Source organism: Equus caballus, chromosome 29, assembly GCF_041296265.1.
Source record: "Equus caballus isolate H_3958 breed thoroughbred chromosome 29, TB-T2T, whole genome shotgun sequence".
NCBI lineage: Eukaryota > Metazoa > Chordata > Mammalia > Perissodactyla > Equidae > Equus > Equus caballus.
In genome coordinates, this window is record NC_091712.1 from 43,891,088 (window position 1) to 43,911,535 (window position 20,448).

The 20,448-nt window shown below is 43.1% G+C and overlaps 1 protein-coding gene across 12 annotated transcripts in view; it reads left to right on the forward strand.

Annotated features, from left to right (window-relative positions):
* The window catches only part of LOC106782748 (laforin), a 56,944-nt gene that overhangs the window by 3,250 nt on the left and 33,246 nt on the right, over positions 1 to 20,448 (forward strand). For 3 of the 12 annotated variants that reach the window (XM_070254969.1, XM_070254973.1, XM_070254979.1), the window contains exons 2-3: positions 12,530 to 12,778; positions 18,001 to 18,920. The exons of 3 other annotated variants lie outside the window; for them this stretch is intronic. The gene's annotated coding sequence lies outside the window, so the exon portion shown is untranslated. Of the gene's footprint in view, positions 1 to 12,303; positions 12,392 to 12,529; positions 12,779 to 18,000; positions 18,921 to 20,448 lie in introns of those variants that run through there. 6 more of the 12 variants (XM_070254984.1, XM_070254982.1, XM_070254972.1 and 3 more) reach the window with 3 other exon arrangements.

A 20,448-nucleotide genomic window follows, 5' to 3' on the forward strand; every position in this document is an offset into this window, starting at 1 on the left:
GAAAAGCCACCTGCAGCAGAAGGCAGGTCACCATTTCTCAAGCTGATTTTGGCCGTGTTGTGGAGGTGTCCAATTGCCAGGACTCCTCAGAGTGTGAGCCTTGTGACAGAGGAAGGGAAGCCTTGGCTATGGTGCAGGACACTCTCGAGGGTGCTCTGCAGTGCTTTCTGGTGACTTCTGACCGTGAGAGCACTGCACAGCAAAAAGGCTTGTTTTTCAGGCCTGTTTATTTTGTGGAATTGGTCTCCTCTGTTTTACTTTCCTATTGCTATAATTCTGATTGATGAAAAGTACACCTTGCAGCAGAAACTGTGCCTGGGGAATGTGACCAAACTTGCGTAGAAGGAGCCTTTGTGTGGGGATTAGTCACCTAGCCACAGGTAGCTGTCCGGTATTAGAAGATGTTGGAACCACTCCAGTGCATCTGTTGGTCATTTCCCTGAGTCCCCACTGAAACGGTGTTCTGGCTGACTCATTGAGCAGGAATCATGCTGCTTTGGGCTGTTCCCTACATGTTCCTCCTGAGTCCATCTCATTTCCCAGAGAGACAGTCTCTTCAAGGGCAGAGACTGTGTCTCATCTTTTTGCTGTTCCTCACAGCAAGCAGCATTTCCCTGAGCATTCTAGAATGACTGTGGAACTCGACTGATTGAAAGCTGGCCTAAGTAAATTCCTGGTGCAGCTGACATTTGACATTTGAAATAAGGCTTCTGTCCTACTTAGTCCCACTTATTTCACAATTCCTGCTGTAACACAGAAGAAAGCTGCACTGAACCTGTAGCTTAATGACAGCCAGGGCAGATGCCTCAGGCCCAGGGCACTTGGACTCTGGTCCCCTGGAGTGATGAGAGACACAGAGGGCCTCAGGTTCTGAGGCTACATGCCCAGATTCTGAGAGGCAAACTCTCCCCAAAGGAGCCTGCAGCCAGCTCGTTCCTTATTGAAGTGAAAACTGCAGCTGAGGAGCCCAGGGAGCAGGCAGGACAACACCTCAGTGGGCTGCAAGGTGTGTACACCCCCACAGCCAAGTTCTGCCCGTCAGCACTGCTCTCAACTCCTGGCGCTCGGTCTCCTGGCCCACAGCCTGCTGACCCACAGCCTCCTGAGCCACCATCTCCTGGCATGAATCAGTGGTGCCTCAACTGCTGAACAAGGGGATGTAAGCCAGGTCCACACAACAGAGGTCTGCATATGTGTGTCTTTCAGTTGTCGAAGTGATTGGTTATGAAGACACCTCACTGAAGGATAAGGGGATGACAGGTTTACTCATCATAGTTTTCCTTTAATATGACACTGAAAACTCGAGAGAAGGGGAATTTCCCTTTGATGACATGACTTAGTGTCAGCGTGGGCTGCTATAACAGAACACCATAAACTGGGTAGCTTGAACAGCAGATGTTTATTTCTCATAGTTCTGGAGATGGGAAAGTCTGAGATCAGGGTGGCAGCATGGTCAGTTTCTAATGAGGACTCTTCCTGGCTTGCAGATGGCCACCTTCTTGTTGTGTCCTCACATGGTGGAGAGAGGAAACTTTGGTGTCTCTTCCTTTTTTTTTTAGGAAGATTGGCCCTGAGCTAACTACTGCCAATCCTCTTTTTGTTGAGGAAGACTGGCCCTGAGCTGACATCCATGCCCATCTTCCTCTATTTTATATGTGGGACCCCTACCATAGCATGGCTTTTGCCAAGTGGTGCCATGTCCACACCCAGAATCTGAACCAGCGAACCCTGGGCTGCTGAGAAGCAGAACATGCGGACTTAACCGCTGTGCCACTGAGCCAGCCCCTCTTCCTTTTCTTATAGGGCCACTAATCCCATGATAGGGGCTCCACGGTCATGACCTCAGTTAATCCTCATCACCTCCCAAAGGCCCTACCTCCTAATACCATCATATTAGGGACTGCAGCTTCAACATATGAATTAAAGACATAATATTCACTTATCAGTCTGTATAGTCTAAGTCATGCTGTGGTAACAAACAGTTTTCAGATCTCAGCATCATGTTGTTTTTCTCATATGCTCCATGCCTACCTTAAGTCACAGGGGGCTGTTTTCTGGATGGTCACTGAGGGAACCAGACTGCAAGAGCAAATGTTGCCAATTGCTGTGCCAGGGAAGAGAGAGAGTTTGACAATTAAATGTTTCAGCCTCAATTCATTGGCTGGAAATAGTCACATGGGACAGGGTGTACAAGGAAGGGGGAGAAACAGAGTTATTTGCAGACAGCACTAATGCCCACCACGTTGGCATCGAAAGCAGTTGCTTTACAAGTGTATATCCAATCAATAATTCAAATATTGTACAACATGAAACATAAAAGGCATTGACAGAACCTCAAGCACTAAGCCACAGTAGGAGGGTCCTCAAGCAGGAGCTGCAGACACAGAAGCATGTGGTGATGCCAAAACCTCAGGCTGGGAGGGAGAGGTGAGACAAATAAATACCCAGGGCAATCTCTCCTTCTCACTTCTGCTGGGGTCTCCCTTTGACCTAACCCAATGGCCAGAATGCAAGAGAACCAGGGATCCTGTCTGTAGGAGTCAGCTTCCTGGGACACAGTGCAGGGCAGAGAGAGACACAGAGTGCGTCTGGGAGCAAATGGAAAACATACAACACAGAGATTCACAGATGTGAACACAGATTGAGAAGATCAGTAGGATTGAGAAGAGCAAACCTTTGTCTAATAAGAGTTCCAGAAGGACCTGAGGAGTAAGGGGAGGAGGCAATATTTGAAGACATAACAACTATGATTTTCCCAGAGCCCTTGAAAGATGCCAACCCACAGATTCAAGAAAACCAACCAGTACCAGGATGTTAAATAAGTCAGGGGCTGGCCTGGTGGTGCAGAGGTTAAGTTCGCATGTTCTGCTTTGGCAGCCTGGGGTTCACCAGTTCAGATCCTGGGTGCGGACATGGCACTGCTTGGCAAGCCATGCTGTGGTAGGCGTCCCACATATAAAGTGGAGGAAGATGGGCACGGATGTTAGCTCAGGGCCAGTCTTCCTCAGCTAAAAAAAGAGGATTGGTGGCAGATGTTAGCTCAGGGCTAATCTTCCTCAAAAAAAAAAAAACAACAAAATGTCAAAGATTGAAGAATACCAAAGACAAGAACGATATACTAAAGGCAACCAGAAGGAAAAAGCTGATAACCTTGAAAAAGCAACAATTGGTCAGGTGGTAACACGAAAAGACAGAAGACCCTGGGATGACATGTTCAACCTGAGGGGGGAAACCAATATGACCAAACTAGAATGCAGTGCCCAGAGAAAATATCTTTTAAGGACCAGACAAAAGAAAAACTGGTAATCGTACCATCAGTAGACCCTGTCTAATGGGAAGTCTAAAGAATTTACTTGAGGCAGAAGCAAAGTGATCAGAATGAAGAACAAAGAAAGTGTATAAACAATAATAATAATATTGCACTTTAACATTATAAAGCCTATGAATCAAAAAGAGAATAGAGTTAGAGTTCTAGATCCTTTTTCAGAATTAGGGTAAAAAAGTGCTAATGAGCTTCTTGATAAAGTAAGTATTCATGTTATAATTTCTAGGGTAACAATGGAAACTACAGAAATAGAATGTATAACTTCCAATTTAGTAGGAAAAAAACAATGCTTAATAAAAGCTAATAAAATGAGGAGGACAAGAAAGGAGGAAAAAGAAACGGAAAAACAAGACAAATGGAAAACCATAAATAGTAGTAAATATAAATCCAAATATGCCAATTACAGCAAGTGTTCAATTCACAAAGAACATAATTTTAGAGTATGAACCTAATAGCATAACCTTGAAATATAGAAAGTAAAATTGACAGAACTATAGAGAGAGAATCGTATCTTTCAGTAACTGACAGAGCACACAAGAGATAATTAAGGAACAGGAAATCTGAACAAAGCAACATTAGCTTAATGGAGATGCCTGTTTTACTGCATCCTAGATTTCGAGAGTATGCATTCTTTCAAGCACACAGAAAATTTTTATGAAACTTGAGCACATGTAAATCAGGTCTCAACAAATCTCTATGGATTTGTATCATAAATCAGATTCTTTGAACACAGAAAATTTAACTAGAAGTTAGAACAAGTAAAATGGTAGAAATATACATATGCTTGGAAATTATAAAAACACATTTCTAAATATATCATGGATCAAAGAAGAAATTTCAATAAGAATTAGGAAATACTTTTAACTGAATGATAAAAATTCTACATGAAAGACAAAATTGATGAGCTAGGCATCCATCTTAATGAGTTTTCAAAAACTGCAAAATAAAGTAAATGAACAAATAAAATGAAGAAATGAGCAGAAATTAATGATGTATAAAACAAAACAACAGTTGGTAATGAAAAGATATTAATTGTCAAACTTGGGGCAAGACTGATCAAGAAAAGAAAGAAAGGTGCTAATAAAACAGTATTAGGATTGAAGACGTAATACTATCTATATTAGCACCAAAATTTGAAATATTTAGGTATAAATGTAACAAAATATGTACAAGATCTATATTAGGAAAAGTACAAAACTCTAATGAAGGAAATCAAAGAACCAAATAAATGGAGAGGTAGTCCATGTTCATGGATAGGAACACTCAGTATTGTCAAGATGTCAGTTATTCCAAAATCTACAGATTTGATGCAATCCCAATCAAAATCCCAGCAAGTTATTTTGTGGGTATTGGCAAATTGATTCTAAAATTTATATGGAGAGACAAAAAATCCAGAATATCCAATACGATATTGAAGAAGAAGAACAAAGAGGTCTGACACTACCCTGCTAAAAAACTTACTATAAAGTTACAATTATCAAGACAGTGTGGTATTGGCAAAAGAATAGACAAATAGATGTCCAGAATAGAAAGCCCAGATACAGACTCACAGAAATATGATGAATATTTCACAATATATACATGTAGCAAATCATCACTTTGTAGACCGTAAACTTGCACAATGTTATATGTCAATTACATCTCAATAAAGCCGGGAAAAGAAGGGATGGAGCAAAATGGCAGGGTGAGCTGACCCAAGACTCTCTCCCCTCCAAAATACAACAAAGGATTGGAAAAACTGAATTTCACAGAAGAAATCTAATGCCAACATGTTAGAGACCTACAATACCAAGAAGGCAGAGGACAGAGACCTTGCTGCCGGCCTCAGAGGAGTTGGAATGGTAGGAGAGAACATCGCTCCCTCCCCTAGAGTGTGTGACGCTGCTGCGTGGGTCTGGGAAGGAGTGGGGGAGGGGCCGTGTGACCAGGGGATCATCCAGGACTCCCGCTGCTGGTACAGTGGAAACCCGCTGATGGGGAAAGCTTCCGTGCACGGGGACCCCCTAAACCCAGGGCCTTGGGAGCCAGAGAACAGAACTGATCTGAAACCAGATCGGCGGTGAGAATAGCAGCGCTTCCCTCCTGGCAAAGCACACTGGGCCCAGCCATCTTGCCCGAAGGCGGAGAGCTCAGTACACGTGGCTCTCGACCCCCATCTAGTGGCAACAGGCTGTAACCGCAACCGAATTCTACCACCATGAGAAAAAACCGCTCCTGTACCATCCAGCAATTTATAAAAGCCCCAGACCAGAAGGAAAACAATAAAAACATAGAATTAAGTCCTGAGGACTTAGAATTAGGTAAACTAAGTGAAAATGAGTTCAGAGCAGCTATAATCAAAAAACTCAATGAGGTAGAGAGAAAGATAGAGAAACAAGCCAATGAGTTCTGGAGTTACTTGACAAAAGAGATTGAAATTATAAAGAAGAATCAAACAGAATTACTAGAGATGAAAAACACAATGGACCAGATAAAACAGAATACGGATTCCCTGAATGTCCGTGTAGACACCATAGAAGAACAAATTAACATAATTGAAGATAGACAGGCTGAATGGCTCCAGACAGAGGAAGAAAGAGAACTAAGAATTTTAAAAAAACGAGGAAAATCTCCGAGAGATAGTGGATTCAATGAAGAGAAAGTACTTAAGGATCATCGGAATTCCTGAGAACGTGGAGAAGGAAAATGGAGCAGAAAGTGTGCTTAATGAAATTATAGAAGAGAACGTCCCAAATCTAGGGATTGATGGAGAAATGTGTGTAGAGGAAGATTTCAGATCTCCTAGATTTGTCAATGTAAAAAGACCTACTGCAAGGCACATAGTACAAATGGCAAAAAGGAAAGACAAAGAAAGAATACTCAGGGAAGCAAGACACAAGAGAATAACCTACAAAGGAGCTCCTATCAGACTTTCAGCGGATTTCTCTATGGAAACCCTACAAGCTAGGAGAGAATGGAGTGACATATTCAAAGCTTTAAAAGATAAAAATCTTCAGCCAAGAATACTCTATCCAGCAAGAATTTCCTTCAGATTTGAGGGAGAAATTAAATCTTTTCCAGACAAACAAAAGTTAAGGGAATTTGTAACTAAAAGCCCTCCACTACAAGAAATCCTCAAGAAGGCTCTCATACCTGAAAAAATAAAAAAGGGGGAAAGGGGTCACAAATCACAGAGTAGGGAGACCAGTGGATAGAACCAGAACAGGATAGCAAATATTCAACTATAGCATTAGGGTAAAGGTAAGGAAACTGCCAAAGCAAGGATGATCTTATCACTCTTAACTACAAATTCATAACACGAGTTGGAATAAGAAAGGAAAATAATTATTTAGGAGGGGAAGAGCAAAGGGTCTAAATCAGTCTAGGCCAAGTAAGTAAGAGACCACCAGAGAATAGACTATATTATACACGAGATTCTAAATACAAACTTCAGGGTAGCCACTAAACTGAAAAACAGAACAGAGCCACAAAACATAAATAAGGAAAAATCTAAGAAACCCAGCATAAGAAATTGCAGTATTAAATGGGTAAGCTAAAGCACACAGGAAAAGAAATGCAGGAAAACAAGGTAATGAGCAACAGATTGACAGCATTAAGTCCACATGCATCAATAATCACTCTCAATGTAAACGGATTGAACTCTCCAATAAAAAGACACAGAGTGGCAAAATGGATTAAAGAACAAGATCCAACAATTTGTTGCCTCCAGGAAACACACCACTGCCACAAGGACAAACACAAGCTCAGAGTGAAGGGGTGGAGGACAATACTTCAAGCTAATAGCAAGCAAAAAAAGGCAGGTGTTTCAATTCTTATATCAGACAAAGTGGATTTCAAAATAAGACAGGTAAAGAGAGACACAGAGGAACAATATATAATGATCAAAGGGACACTTCATTGGGGGGCTGGCCCCGTGGCCGAGTGGTTAAGTTCACGCACTCCATTGCAGGTGGCCCAGTGTTTCGTTGGTTCGAATCCTGGGCGTGGACATGGCACTGCTCATCAAACCACGCTGAGGCAGCATCCCACATGCCACAACTAGAAGGACCCACAACAAAGAATATACAACTATGTACCAGGGGGCTTTGGGGAGAAAAAGGAAAAAAATAAAATCTTAAAAAAAAAAAAAGGGACACTTCATCAAGAAGAAATAACGCTTATAAATATCTATGCACCCAACACGGAGCACCAAGATTCATAAAGCAACTATTAACAGACCTAAAGGAAGATGTTAAAAACAACACAATAATACTAGGGGACCGCAACACCCCACTCACATCAATTGACAGATCATCCAGACAGAAAATCAACAAGGAAATAGTGGAGCTAAATGAAAAACTAAAACAATTGGACTTAATAGACATATATAGATCACTCCATCCTAAAACAGCAGATTACACATTCTTCTCAAGTGCACATGGAACATTCTCAAGGATAGACCATATATTGGGAAACAAGTCAAGCCTCTACAAATTTAAAAAAATTGAAGTAATAACAAGCATCTTCTCCGATCATAATGCTATAAGGCTAGAAATTAATTACAAGAAAAAAGCTGAGAAAGGCACAAAGATGTGGAGACTAAACAACACACTACCGAACAAGCAATGGATCGTTGAAGAAATTAAAGAAGAAATCAAAAAATACCTGGAAACAAATGAAAATGATAACATGCCATACCAACTCATATGGGATGCAGCAAAAGCTGTATTAAGAGGAAAATTCATTGCGATACAGGCACATCTTAACAAACAAGAAAAATCCCAAATAAGCAATCTTAAACTACACCTAATTGAACTAGAGAAAAAAGAACAAATAAAGCCCAAAGTCAGCAGAAGGAGAGAAATAATAAAAATCAGAGCAGAAATAAATACTATTGAAACAAAAAAGGCAGTAGAAAGGATCAATGAAACAAAGAGCTGGTTCTTTGAGAAGATAAAATTGACAAACCCCTAGCCAGACTTACAAAGAAAAAAAGGGAGAAAGCTCAAATAAACAAAATCAGAAATGAAAGAGGAGAAATAACAACAGACTCTGCAGAGATACAATGGATTATAAGAGAATACTATGAAAAACTATATGCCAACAGAATGGATAACCTAGAGGAAATGGATAAATTCTTGGACTCCTACAATCTCCCAAAGCTCACTCAAGAAGAAGCAGACAATTTGAACAGACCAAACACAAGGAAAGAGATTGAAACAGCAATCAAAAACATCCCAAAGAATAAAACCCCAGGACCAGATGGCTTTCCTGGGGAATTCTACCAAACTTTCAGAGAGGATTTAATACCTATCCTTTTCAAGCTATTCCAAAAAATTAGGGAGGATGGAACACTTCTTAACCCATTCTATGAGGCCAACATCACGCTGATACCAAAACCTGACAAGGACACCATGAAAAAAGAGAACTACAGGCCAATATCACTGATGAACATAGATGCAAAAATTCTAAACAAAATTTTGGCAACCAGAATTCAGCAATTCATCAAAAGGATCATAGATCATGATCAGGTGGGATTCATACCAGGGACACAGGGATGGTTCAACATCCGCAAATCAATCAACCAGATACACCACATCAACAAACTGAGGAATAAAAACCACATGATCATCTCAATAGATGCAGAGAAAGCATTTGACAAGATCCAACAGCCATTTATGATGAAAACTCTGAACAAAATGGGCATAGAAGGAAACTACCTCAACATAATAAAGGCCATATGTGACAAACCCATAGCCAACATCATACTCGATGGGCAAAAACTGAACACCATCCCCCTGAAAACAGGAACAAGACAAGGATGCCCTCTATCACCACTCTTATTTAACATAGTACTGGAGGTCCTGGCCAGAGCAATCAGGCAAGAAAAAGGAATAAAAGGCATCCAAAGAGAGAGGGAAGAAGTGAAACTCTCGCTGCTTGCAGACGACATGATGTTATATATAGAAAACCCCAAAGAATCCATTGGAAAACTCTTAGAAGTAATCAACAACTACAGCAAAGTTGCAGGGTACAAAATCAATTTGCGTAAGTCAGTAGCATTTCTATACTCCAATAATGAACTAACAGAAAAAGAACTCAAGAACACAATACCATTCACAATCGCAACAAAAAAATAAAATAATTTTTTTGGGGTAAATTTAACTAAGGAAGTGAAGGACCTATATAATGAAAATTACAAGGCCTGTCTGAGAGAAATGGATGACGACATAAGGAGATGGAAAGATGTTCCATGTACATGAATTGGAAGAATAAACATAGTGAAAATGTCTGTTCTACCTAAAGCAATCTACAGATTCAACACTATCCCATTCAGAATCCCAATGACATCCTTTACAGAATTAGAACAAAGAATCCTAAAATTCATATGGGGCAACAAAAGACCCCGAATTTCTAAAGCAATCCTGAGAAAAAAGAACAAAACAGGAGGCATCACAATCCCTGACTTCAAAACATACTACAAAGCTACAGTAATCAAAACAGCATGGTACTGGTACAAAAACAGATGCACAGATCAATGGAACAGAATTGAAAGCCCAGAAATAAAACCATGCATCTGTGGACAGCTTATCTTCGACAAAGGAGCTGAGGGCCTACAATGGAGAAAAGAAAGTCTTTTCAACAAATGGTGCTGGGAAAACTGGAAAGCCACATCTAAAAGAATGAAAATTGACCACTCTTTTTCACCATTCACCAAAATAAACTCAAAATGGATCAAAGACCTAAAGGTGAGACCTGAAACCATAAGACTTCTAGAATAAAACGTAGGCAGTACACTCTTTGACATCAGTATTAAAAGGATCTTTTCAGACACCATGTCTTCTCACAGAAGGGAAACAATAGAAAGAATAAACAAATGGGACTTCATCAGACTAAAGAGCTTCTTCAAGGCAAATGAAAACAGGATTGAAACAAAAAAAACAACCCACTAACTGGGAAAAAATATTTGCAAGTCATATATCTGATAAAGGCTTAATATCCATAATATATAAAGAACTCTCACAACTCAACAACAAAAAATCAAACAACCCGATCAAAAAATGGGCTGGAGACATGAACAGACATTTCTCCAAAGAAGATATACGGATGGCCAATAGGCACATGAAAAGATGCTCATCATCACTGATCATCAGGGAAATGCAAATCAAAACTACACTGAGATATCATCTTACACCCATTAGAATGACAAAAATATCTAAAACTAATAGTAACAAATGTGGGAGAGGTTGTGGAGAAAAAGAACCCTCATACACTGCTGGTGGGAATGCAAACTGGTGCAGCCACTATGGAAAACAGTATGGAGATCCTCAAAAAATTAAAAATAGAACTACCATACGATCCAGCCATCCCACTACTGGGTATTTATCCAAAGAGCTTGAAGTCAGCAATCCCAAAAGTCCTATGCACCCCAATGTTCATTGCAGCATTATTTACAATAGCCAAGACATGGAAGCAACCTAAGTGCCCATCAACAGATGAATGGATAAAGAAGATGTGGTACACATATACAATGGAATACTACTCAGCTGCAAAACAGAACAAAATCATTCCATTTGCAATAACATGGATGGACCTTGAGGGAATTATGTTAAGTGAAATAAGCCAGCTAGAGAAGGATAATCTGTGTATGACTCCACTCATATGAGGAATTTAAAAATGTGGACTAAGAGAACAGTTTAGTGGATACCAGGGGAAAGGTGGGGTGAGGGGTGGGCACAAAAGGTGAAGTGGTGCACCTACAACACGAATGACAAACATTAATGTACAACTGAAATTTCACAAGATTGTAACCTATCATTAACTCAATGAAAAAAAAAATAAAGCCTGGAAAAAGGGAAAGAAATTCAATGTTATTCAAATGCCCTATCATTGATCAGTCTAAGTTTTTGACATTTAGTGTCAGCAGTAGGCCAAGTTCATATCTCAAAATCTATTCTTCAAGAATCTCAGCTTGCAGGTGAGAAAGTGAGTTCTGCAAACATTCGGTGACAGGCCTCAATTCAGCTCACTGCAGACACAAGTCCCAAGTTCCTGCCCGTCATCTGTGTCATACTACACCAGCCAGCCTTGATTTCATTACTTCACCCCCAAGAGCTGCCATCTGTGTGCATTCAAACTCTTCACCATTTGATGGAATCCCTCTGAGTTTTTCCTTTATTATATATAAGAGAACAGCATTTCTTTCATTTCCTCAAACCCAAAGCTTTTGTATGTGACAATTTAGACAAGGCTGTGCCCCATGGCAGGGGGAGGAACAAGGTATGTGAAATTCCGGGAGTACACTCTTAGGAAATTTAGTACATTATCACTTCAATTCAACAGACGTTTATTAAATTCCAACCATGTGACAGACTGCGCTAAGCACTTGGAAGACATCGACATCCATAAATAAAGCAAGATGAAGGCGTTCTGCCACCAGAGCATCCATGCTAGTGGCAGCAGCAGGTGGATGCTGACAACTCATTTAAGTCAGGAGATTTAACTTAAATAAGCACGGACACAAATGAGCAACTCTCTTGTAAACTTTTTCTGATTAATTAATTCGCTATTTTTTCCCTGACTGCTGGGAACCTAAAAATACATAAAAATAATTTGCATGTGTTTCCAGTTTAAATGTCACTGTTTTACATAAATGATTTCTTCTGACAAACAGACACTGTTGTGTGCTGGGTGGGTCACAGCTGCGCTCAAGACCATCACCACCAACAAAGGAGGGAACTGGCAGCAAGTTGAGTTGCTCAAGTTCCCACCCCATTTCCAGAAAGATGCTGAATCCCGAGTCCCCAAATTCCTGGTGTTGACCCCTCATGCGTTTGCATAACAACAACAATAGCTAACATTTGTTGACTCTGCATGGCTGTGAGCAGAGTGTATTACTGCATTAACTCATTTAATCTTTACAACAACCGTTGAGGTGCCTGTTAATATGATATTTTACAGTTGAGGTAAACTGTATCTTTTTGTACTTTTGCAAACAGAAAATAGATTACCATTGTGGCCTAATGGCTGTGGGAGCACTAACTGGTGACCTGGCCTTGTTCCCGCTTTCACACACGAGGAGAACAGGTAACAGTCTATGTGCCTGCACCTTGCTCTACATAAACAATGTCTGATCCTCACAGTGGTCCTTCAAGAGAGGTTTTATTATTCCCAGTTTGTAAACAAAGAAATGGAGTGTAATTCTCCCCCTCCATTGCTCCTTAGGAAGGTGCACTTCTGGAACTCTGTAAGGCCTGGAGGAACAGTCAATGGGGAAGAGGCAAACCCACACAGAAACACTTCAACCTGCATTTACTGTCCAGGGAAGGCCCAGTTTGGCAGGAGTGTGTGTGTGGTTACCAAGCGTCTGCTGAGTCACTCATCACAGGACCTTGACCAGCTGCCCCTCCCGTGTACACAGTGTTTGGTGATTTACCTGGTGTTTTCTCTTCCGAACCAGCTCGGCCAGAAAAGGTATCTATCTGATTAACCATGTGGAACCCCTTCCCCCTCCCCCCTCCCCCACCCCGGCACCTGGCACCTACCCACCTACCTGCACATGCTCGGACCTTTCTCCCATCTGGTTTGCCCTACAAGTCAGCTCTTTGAGCTGTTGGGAGTTTATGTGATGATGTGCCCGTTTAGGGTAGTCCTTTGGAGTTTTGAAGCTGTTACAGCACCAGTGGCTACTGGAAGCCTGGCTTAGTCCCAACAACCAAAGGACTATTTGGAGAAAATATTCATCCTTCTTACAGACATTCTGAGAACCTCTCATTCCATGCTATAATTTCCCAGCTAAAAGTTACTAATTTATAAAGTTCAGACACTGAAACTTTAAAAGTCAAGATGGCGCACATTGCAATGTGCTGCAGTCACACTGTCAGTGGCCTGTTGTGTTGGAGTCTGATAAATGGCCACAGATATATTCTGGAGACATCCAGGAGTCCCCATCCTATGTGGGAGTCACATTCATAGACTTTTGGGAAAAGTGGCCTATGAGGAGCTCATCAAAGCTGCAAACAGTACAATGAATGCAGCAGAAAGTCAGAGTGCTTTGTAGCCTGTCTGATGGAAGTCTTGAGATTTGTTGCCCAGAAAGCTCTTTTGTCATAACTATAAGGAAAACACAAACTCAAAATTTGGTAATCACAGTAATCTGTTATTAGAAACAGTCCTTTTGCCGATAACACCAATCAAGTCACCAATCTACCCTACATATTACCAGCCCTGCTTTGTAATAAGCTGCATACATATTGTTATCTATCCTCTTGGTTTTGGCCACAGTCCGCCCCCATTATAATCATTAGAATTAAAGAAATGATGTGCTATGATGAGAATCTGGAGAAAAAAGTTGAACCCCACTAACTTTAAGCAATAGATCAGATTAAGGGGGACAGGAAATACTTTGCTATACCCCAATATGCATAATAGGACACAAATCATGGAGGATTGTATTTTTTTAGCTCCACAGTATCAATGCTTGCTTGAGATAACAGAAGATAATGTGCTATTTATGAGCGTTAAGCAGTTAAAATCTAGTCCATATAACTTCCAGGAGCTCTTAACTACAGTGTGCAAATAATAATATCTAGGAGTACAATTTTAGCTAATGAAAACCATTGTAGCTGAGGCTAGGGCAGGGGAAAAGTGTTAAATGTGAACCAAAAGCAAGTATGTCCATATATTTAAGTGAGGGCTGAACAAGCAAGGAAGGCCCTGGGCATTCACTCAGACTGCCCAGTTAACGCCATCCGCCTGAGACCCAGCTGGTATGAGCTGTTCCCGCCCTGCACTCCCCAGCGCTGGGGGTCTGTTCCCACCTGAGCCCCCAGCAGGTGAAGCTGTAACCAGCACATCTGACTCCTCACCAGACTATGGGTTTCTTGCAGTCAGGACCTCCTTCCACACAGTTGGGTGTTTGCCCTTTCAGCCTTTGCCATAAGTGTTCAATTACTGTCAGTGCTGCACGACCTCCTTCCATAACAGCAGAGTTATGGTAGATCCTGTCAGCCCGCCTCGTGTGAAATCCTGTGCTCATGGAATAAGAATGACAGGGCATGCTCTCAACAGCTTGTCGGTTGGGTCTCTGAAGACTGCATAAATACCAGGTGTGATGGGGCACACCCCAACAGAACATCGAAGGAGCAAAGCCAAGTGCTCTCTCCAACACCAGGGCGACATTTGTCGAGCAAGAAAAAGAAGGCAGCGATCAGTGACTGAACACTTGCTCTTCTGCCAGCTACTTTTCTTTCCTTTTGTCATCAACTTACCTACGCAAGATCTGGGTGTAGAACATTTGACATTCTGAACAACTGATTCTTGGCACGTGTGTACTTCTTACAAGCCAAGGGCTTATACAGAAATAGAGTGTCTCATGATTATCTGGAAGTCTCTGAGCAAACCTGGGAATGCCTCTCCGAATCTACTAACGCTGACGACTAGTTTCACCCCTTAGTCTTCCCTGGGCTTCTAAACGTTAACATCTTTAGAATCACACATGCCCTTGAGAAGCCACAGATTCTGCCCAGGAGCAATGAATATACGCTAATTCCCATACATTTTTGCACCCAATCTCAAAAGGTTCATGGACTCCACCCTCCAGATTCAGTCCTTCCCCCAAAGAAAGAAACAGATAAAACCCTCGTCTTTGTGTACACAGGGTCCCGAGCGTTTCATGGCCTGCTTGCACAGTGACTATGCACAGAGTTGTCTCAAACACTGTTCTGTGGCCTCCCTTCAAATGCTAATGTAATCTCTAAATTCTCACACCCAGCCACAAGCAACAAGACCCTGAACTTCTGTGTCCAAGAATCTGGATAAAGTGACTTTGTTGATATTCGTCATAAAGCAAGTAACAGCATTTCTCAGGGTGACATGAGGCCAATGAGTCAGACCTATTCTGGCAGCCGGCAGCCAATGGCAGGCATTCTCAGCCTCACCAATGGAATCTGGGTTGAGGAAGGAGCAGATCAAGGCAGGCAGTCAGGTAATAACCAATTCAGTGTCGAGTGACCTGATGCTGGACATAAGCATCACCCTCCCCTCACATAGCCTTAGTGAGTTCCTTTGCTTTCCCTATGCTTTCCTGAAAAGAACATGAATAGAGGGAGATGCAGAGAGTAATGCATCACACATGTACCCACCGCCCATCACGGTGCCCAGGGTGTCAGGGCACAGCCTCAGGGCTGGGGAACCAGTGACTGTGACATGGTTCTGGCCTGCAAGGACTCTGTTTCTGCAAACCAATGACTCACAGATGCCCTCCTCCAGGCATGTCTGGGCATGTCTGCGCAACAGCAGGGAAGAGAAGCTGACTGCACCATCAGGAAACCCCCTCCCCCATGAGCCAACCTAGGGGCCTCCTTGGAGGCGGAGGCAGAAGCGGACCAGAATAGCAAAGGGCAGACATCTGGGCAGGTGCACAGGTATACAGGCTGAGGCAGCGCCCCACGCTGAGGGGACTGCAGGTGATGCTCTAGTGCTGGCACAGGGCACACCTGGGTGTGCAGGCGACGAGGCCAGAAAGGCAGCTGGAGCAAGAGCGGATGGCTAGCCGCCAGGTGAGAGGAGGACCCCCTTCCGGTTAGAAAGCTGGTGAAGATATGCAACAGTGGAGGCACGATGACCCAACACGGAAAGGTTCTAGTGTGGAAGAGGACAAGACAGGGCTGCAGCCAGTGCAGCTGTCGCAGCGATGACCCCAGGGAGGGACCGAGAGCCTGCAGAGGGCGTTGACATCACAAGTGGAAGAGGGGGCAGATTCAAAAATGACTTAGGAAAAGAACCAGGTCTTGTGTGATTGGAGCTGTGGCCCAGGGAGAGGGGGTTGAATGGAGAACTCAGATCGGAAAGTGGGTTTCCACAGTGAGTTTGGACGTTTGGCTTAGAAACAGCAGTGGAACATCCAGGATGGGAAAGCCTGTGAGCAGCTGAAACCCAGCTCAGGCACAAAGCTCAGAGGAGTGGTCAGGCTCCTGAGGCAGGTTTGAGAGTCAAGAGTGTGTAGGTGCAGTTTGTCGAATGAGGGGACAGGTGGACTGAACCGAGACCCTTGGAGACATGGGAGGGGTGAGGGGATGGACAGAGGAGAAGAAGAGAGAGCAGGACAGAAAAATATGTAGACGAAGGGAAGAGAGAGTGGCCCACAGTGCTGAGGGCTTCTAGAGGACTAAGTAGTAAAAGTGTCAATTAGTTATTTCAGTTACTTAGAAATCTGCATTGTGGGGAAGGCATGTCAGCTGTGAATCTCCCCACAGGCTGCACGCTCATCTTGGGGATGCATGTGACCACATGTTTGGGACCAGCTTGGAGCCACAACACTGAACCACTCTGGGGGCCTCTTCCACCAGTCTTGGGGGGCGCCCTGGAGTAGAGCAGAGTACAGCCTGTGGGGTCATGAGCAGCGACTCTGAATGAATAAGAGGCTAAGGATGGAACACCAAACAGTGACTCCTGTTTCTCCTGATGCTGAGACAGTGAGTCTTGCCTCTGCGTCAGGACCAAGGGAGTTACAGGGACCAGCGTTCTCATGCGACCACACAGAATAGGGAGTTTCTGACATGCTTTATGGAGGACTTACCTCCTGGTCTTACAGAAAAAGTCCTCCTTGGTGTGAACTGAGTTCCACCCGTTACCAAATCCATGGTGAATGCCAAACAAGAGTGTGCATGCTCCGTAGCAGCCCAAGCAGAAGGGCGCCTGGCCATGGCAGCTTTACGTTCTGGGTGCTGTAGATTCCTGAACACAATCTGTAGTGGGGTCTATTTGGGCCAGATGTAATCTATAAACATAACCAAACAGTTCTTTAATACAAGGATTGTTAGAGATTAGTTGAGAATTGCTGGACCTACTCTAAAAAATCAGGACCAGGAACAGCTTAATTCTAATTTGGAGAATTAATTCTAAGATGAGTATATCCAACAACCAATGATACTAATATGGTGACTTCTAATACTGATTCCAATTTTTCTTCCCTAAGTGACTGTTGAAAAACAGGGCAGTGATTAGGATAATAGGTTTTGCAATCAGGTGCCTGTATTTGAATTCAGTGTCCATCAGCTGTATGTCCTGGGGTAAGTTACTCAACGTCTCTGACCATCAGTCTCCTCAGTGCATTACAGTAATGCAATAAACTACGTCAAGCACTCACACTGTTCCTGGCACTTGGAAAATGCCCTGTAAGTGTTCAGCATGAGCATTCCGTCATGGCTCAGTGCTGACTGCTCATTTTCTCACATGATCACGGTTCAGCCAGCCCTGCTCCACGTGTCACACACTGTTCTTTTCCTGCGCCAGTGCTCTTCTGCTGCATGGAGAAAAGTTCTCTCTGTGCTTGCGCACCTGTTCAGAGTGCACTTTAAATGCGTCTTTGTTAATGGAAGTCCCAAAGCAGCTTTTCTTCCTTCCAGTACGCACTGCACAATACCTGCCATCCACTCCTGGTTATTGAAGGATGCTTTCTTTCTTTCTTTGTGTCGCTTTGAGGTTTTTTTCTCTCAGCAAGCACTCAGGGTCCCACAGTTCACATTCTGCCATGCTGTGGCAGCAGGAGGAATATTTTGAAGTCCACTTACTCTGGAGAGGAGCTACTTCTAGATTGGAGCTAAGAGAAAGCAGACCTCCTAGGCCGTGGCACCCCAACAGTGTCAGGGTACTGCCCAAGGCCGGTAAACATCATTTGGTTTTAACCGATTCAGGTTCAGCTTCATCTACCGAGCTGGGAATGGACTCACAATTGGTCAGCTGTAAACGGAAGCAGACGCGAGCCCTCTGCATCTCATGGCGGTCAGTGCCTCCCAGCCCCTGACGCCCTGGCCCTCCGTCTGTTTGCTGAATTATCACGTTCAGACTCAGTGCATGTTGTTTTGTTCTTCTGCCAGGCTGCTGCTGAGGATACACAATGATCCCTATTGTACAGGAAGCAGTATATTTGGAAACTTTAGCAACTGTTACAGTGATTTAATTTAGAGGATGAGGAAAAAGTGATGGCTTGAACACAGATAGAAAATGACAATTGTTAAGAGGCAATATGGTAAAATTTAGGTCAATTCAATAGAGTTTGAATATAAAGGTATATTTGTTTACTTTATTTTGTTTAAGAAGTCTGCATTGCATGCCTACAATGGGACAAGCATACTGGTGGATGTGGTTGGCAGAATAATGGCCCCCAAAGATATCCATGTCGTAATACCCAGAACTGGTGAATACATTGCCTTACCATGGCAAGGGGAATTAAGCTGAAGAAGGAATGAGGATTGCTAACTAGCTGAGATGAAGGTAGGGAGATGATCCTGTATCAGTTGCATGGGACCAATTAATCATAAGGTCCTTGTAAGTGGAAGAGAGAGCCAGAAGGGTCAGCGTTAGAGCTACTCGCATAGAACTACTCATGAGAAGGTCTTAACCTGCCACTGCTGGCTTTGAAGAAGGAGGGAGAGGCCATAAGCCAAGGGATATGGGCAGGCTCTAGAATCTGGAGAAGTCAAGGAAACACCTTCTTCCCATGACCCTCCAGAGGGAATGCAGCTGTACCAACATCTTGATGTTAGCCCAGTGAGGCCCTTTTCAGATTCACAGCCTGAAGAACTCCAAGGTAATAAACTTGTGTTGTTTTAAACTAAGTTTGTGGTCATTTGTCAAAGCAGCAATAGAAAGCTAGTGCACCAACTGACTTATCAATTTAGTCCAACTGTTATCTTGCTAAAGAAAAAACAGACATGACTCTTGACTTGGGGAGACAAACATATCAACAACCAATTACAATTAAATAAGTAGAAGTCTATACATGTTTATGTACATGTATAGGTTTACACATGTTGTGTGAGCAGAAGAGAAGAGGAATAAAAGGCACTGTCTGAGCATGGATTTTCTTTTTTCTTCATCCCAATCCTATTGGGACCCAAATGGTTGATGTCAAGTCCTTACAGATGGAGTAGTTAGGAACTGCCTCTCCACCAGATGCTGGGCCTGGCGTCTCCTCCTTCCCTCCTCTATTTACCCTGTAGTGGGATGGCTGCCCTGCATTCCTCTTCACAGAAGAACAGTATTCACATTCTCACTGACAATTAAAACAAGGGGACAGAGTTCTTGTTGCAAAAGCCACATGCACTCCGAGTGTAAGTGTGGCTCACTTGTCCAGGGACGTGGGAGTGAACAGCACCAGACACTTCCTGAGGCCCAGGGCCGCCTACTGAATCATACAGTGAAAGGAAATTCTTCTCAGGTTTGGTTGTCAGCTGGGGTTATGGTAGAATTCCACTTCTTCCCCATGTTTTTAATCGTTTCAAACTCTTTGCTAGATTAGGCAATGCCAGGCTGGGGCATTGTTGAAAATATCAAAGTTGTCACTGTTGACCTTAAACAAATAGGCAGTTATTTCTCTAGCAAAAAGGGTTTATTCTGGATGAGAAAGAATTGCAACTGGGGTCTGTGACCATGGCAAGCCACGTGCAAGTCCCAGCAACACGGGAGGAGAAGCCCTTTTGCAGGGGGAAGAGGAAGTGGGGGAGGCAATCGTAAACAAAGAGTCCATGGGAGGAGATGGGAGTTGGAAGTGTAGTGGCTTGTCATTGACTGAATGGTGACAGTCTCTCATTGGCTGAGCTGTTGCCGGGCGAGAAGAAGTCTTTTTCCTTCCCGTGGGTGTCTGCCTTCTTCCTAGGGCGTGAGAGCTCCCCCTCTGGTCTCCTGACTCCAATATCGTGAGGTTTCTGTTTATTAATTTTCATATCACCATGGAAATGTGCCTCGTTACATTTTACATTTTAAACAACCTGTTTTCAAATCTACTGTGAACTATGGGTGAATATGGACTCTTCGTCAGGACTCAGAATGCACAGGTCTGTCTTGATCGAGCCAGTTGCCAACTGGTTGGCAGTAACTTCCAAATTCTGCTTGTGGCCTTTTCTTTGCTCTCTTGTCATGCCCTCCCCCAGCCACCTAGAATTCTGGCCAACAAGGTTTCCAGATACCAGATATTGCTGGACTGTCCCAGAAATGTATCATTGAGAAATGCTGGCAAGGCCCTGGCACCAAGAAAGACAGCTGCTCTCCAGCATGTCAGCCCCTAGTCTGCACCTGGAGAACCTAGTTGTTATAGGCTGTGTGCCCTAAAAGGCCTTCCAGACACCTTATCTTGCAGTTAC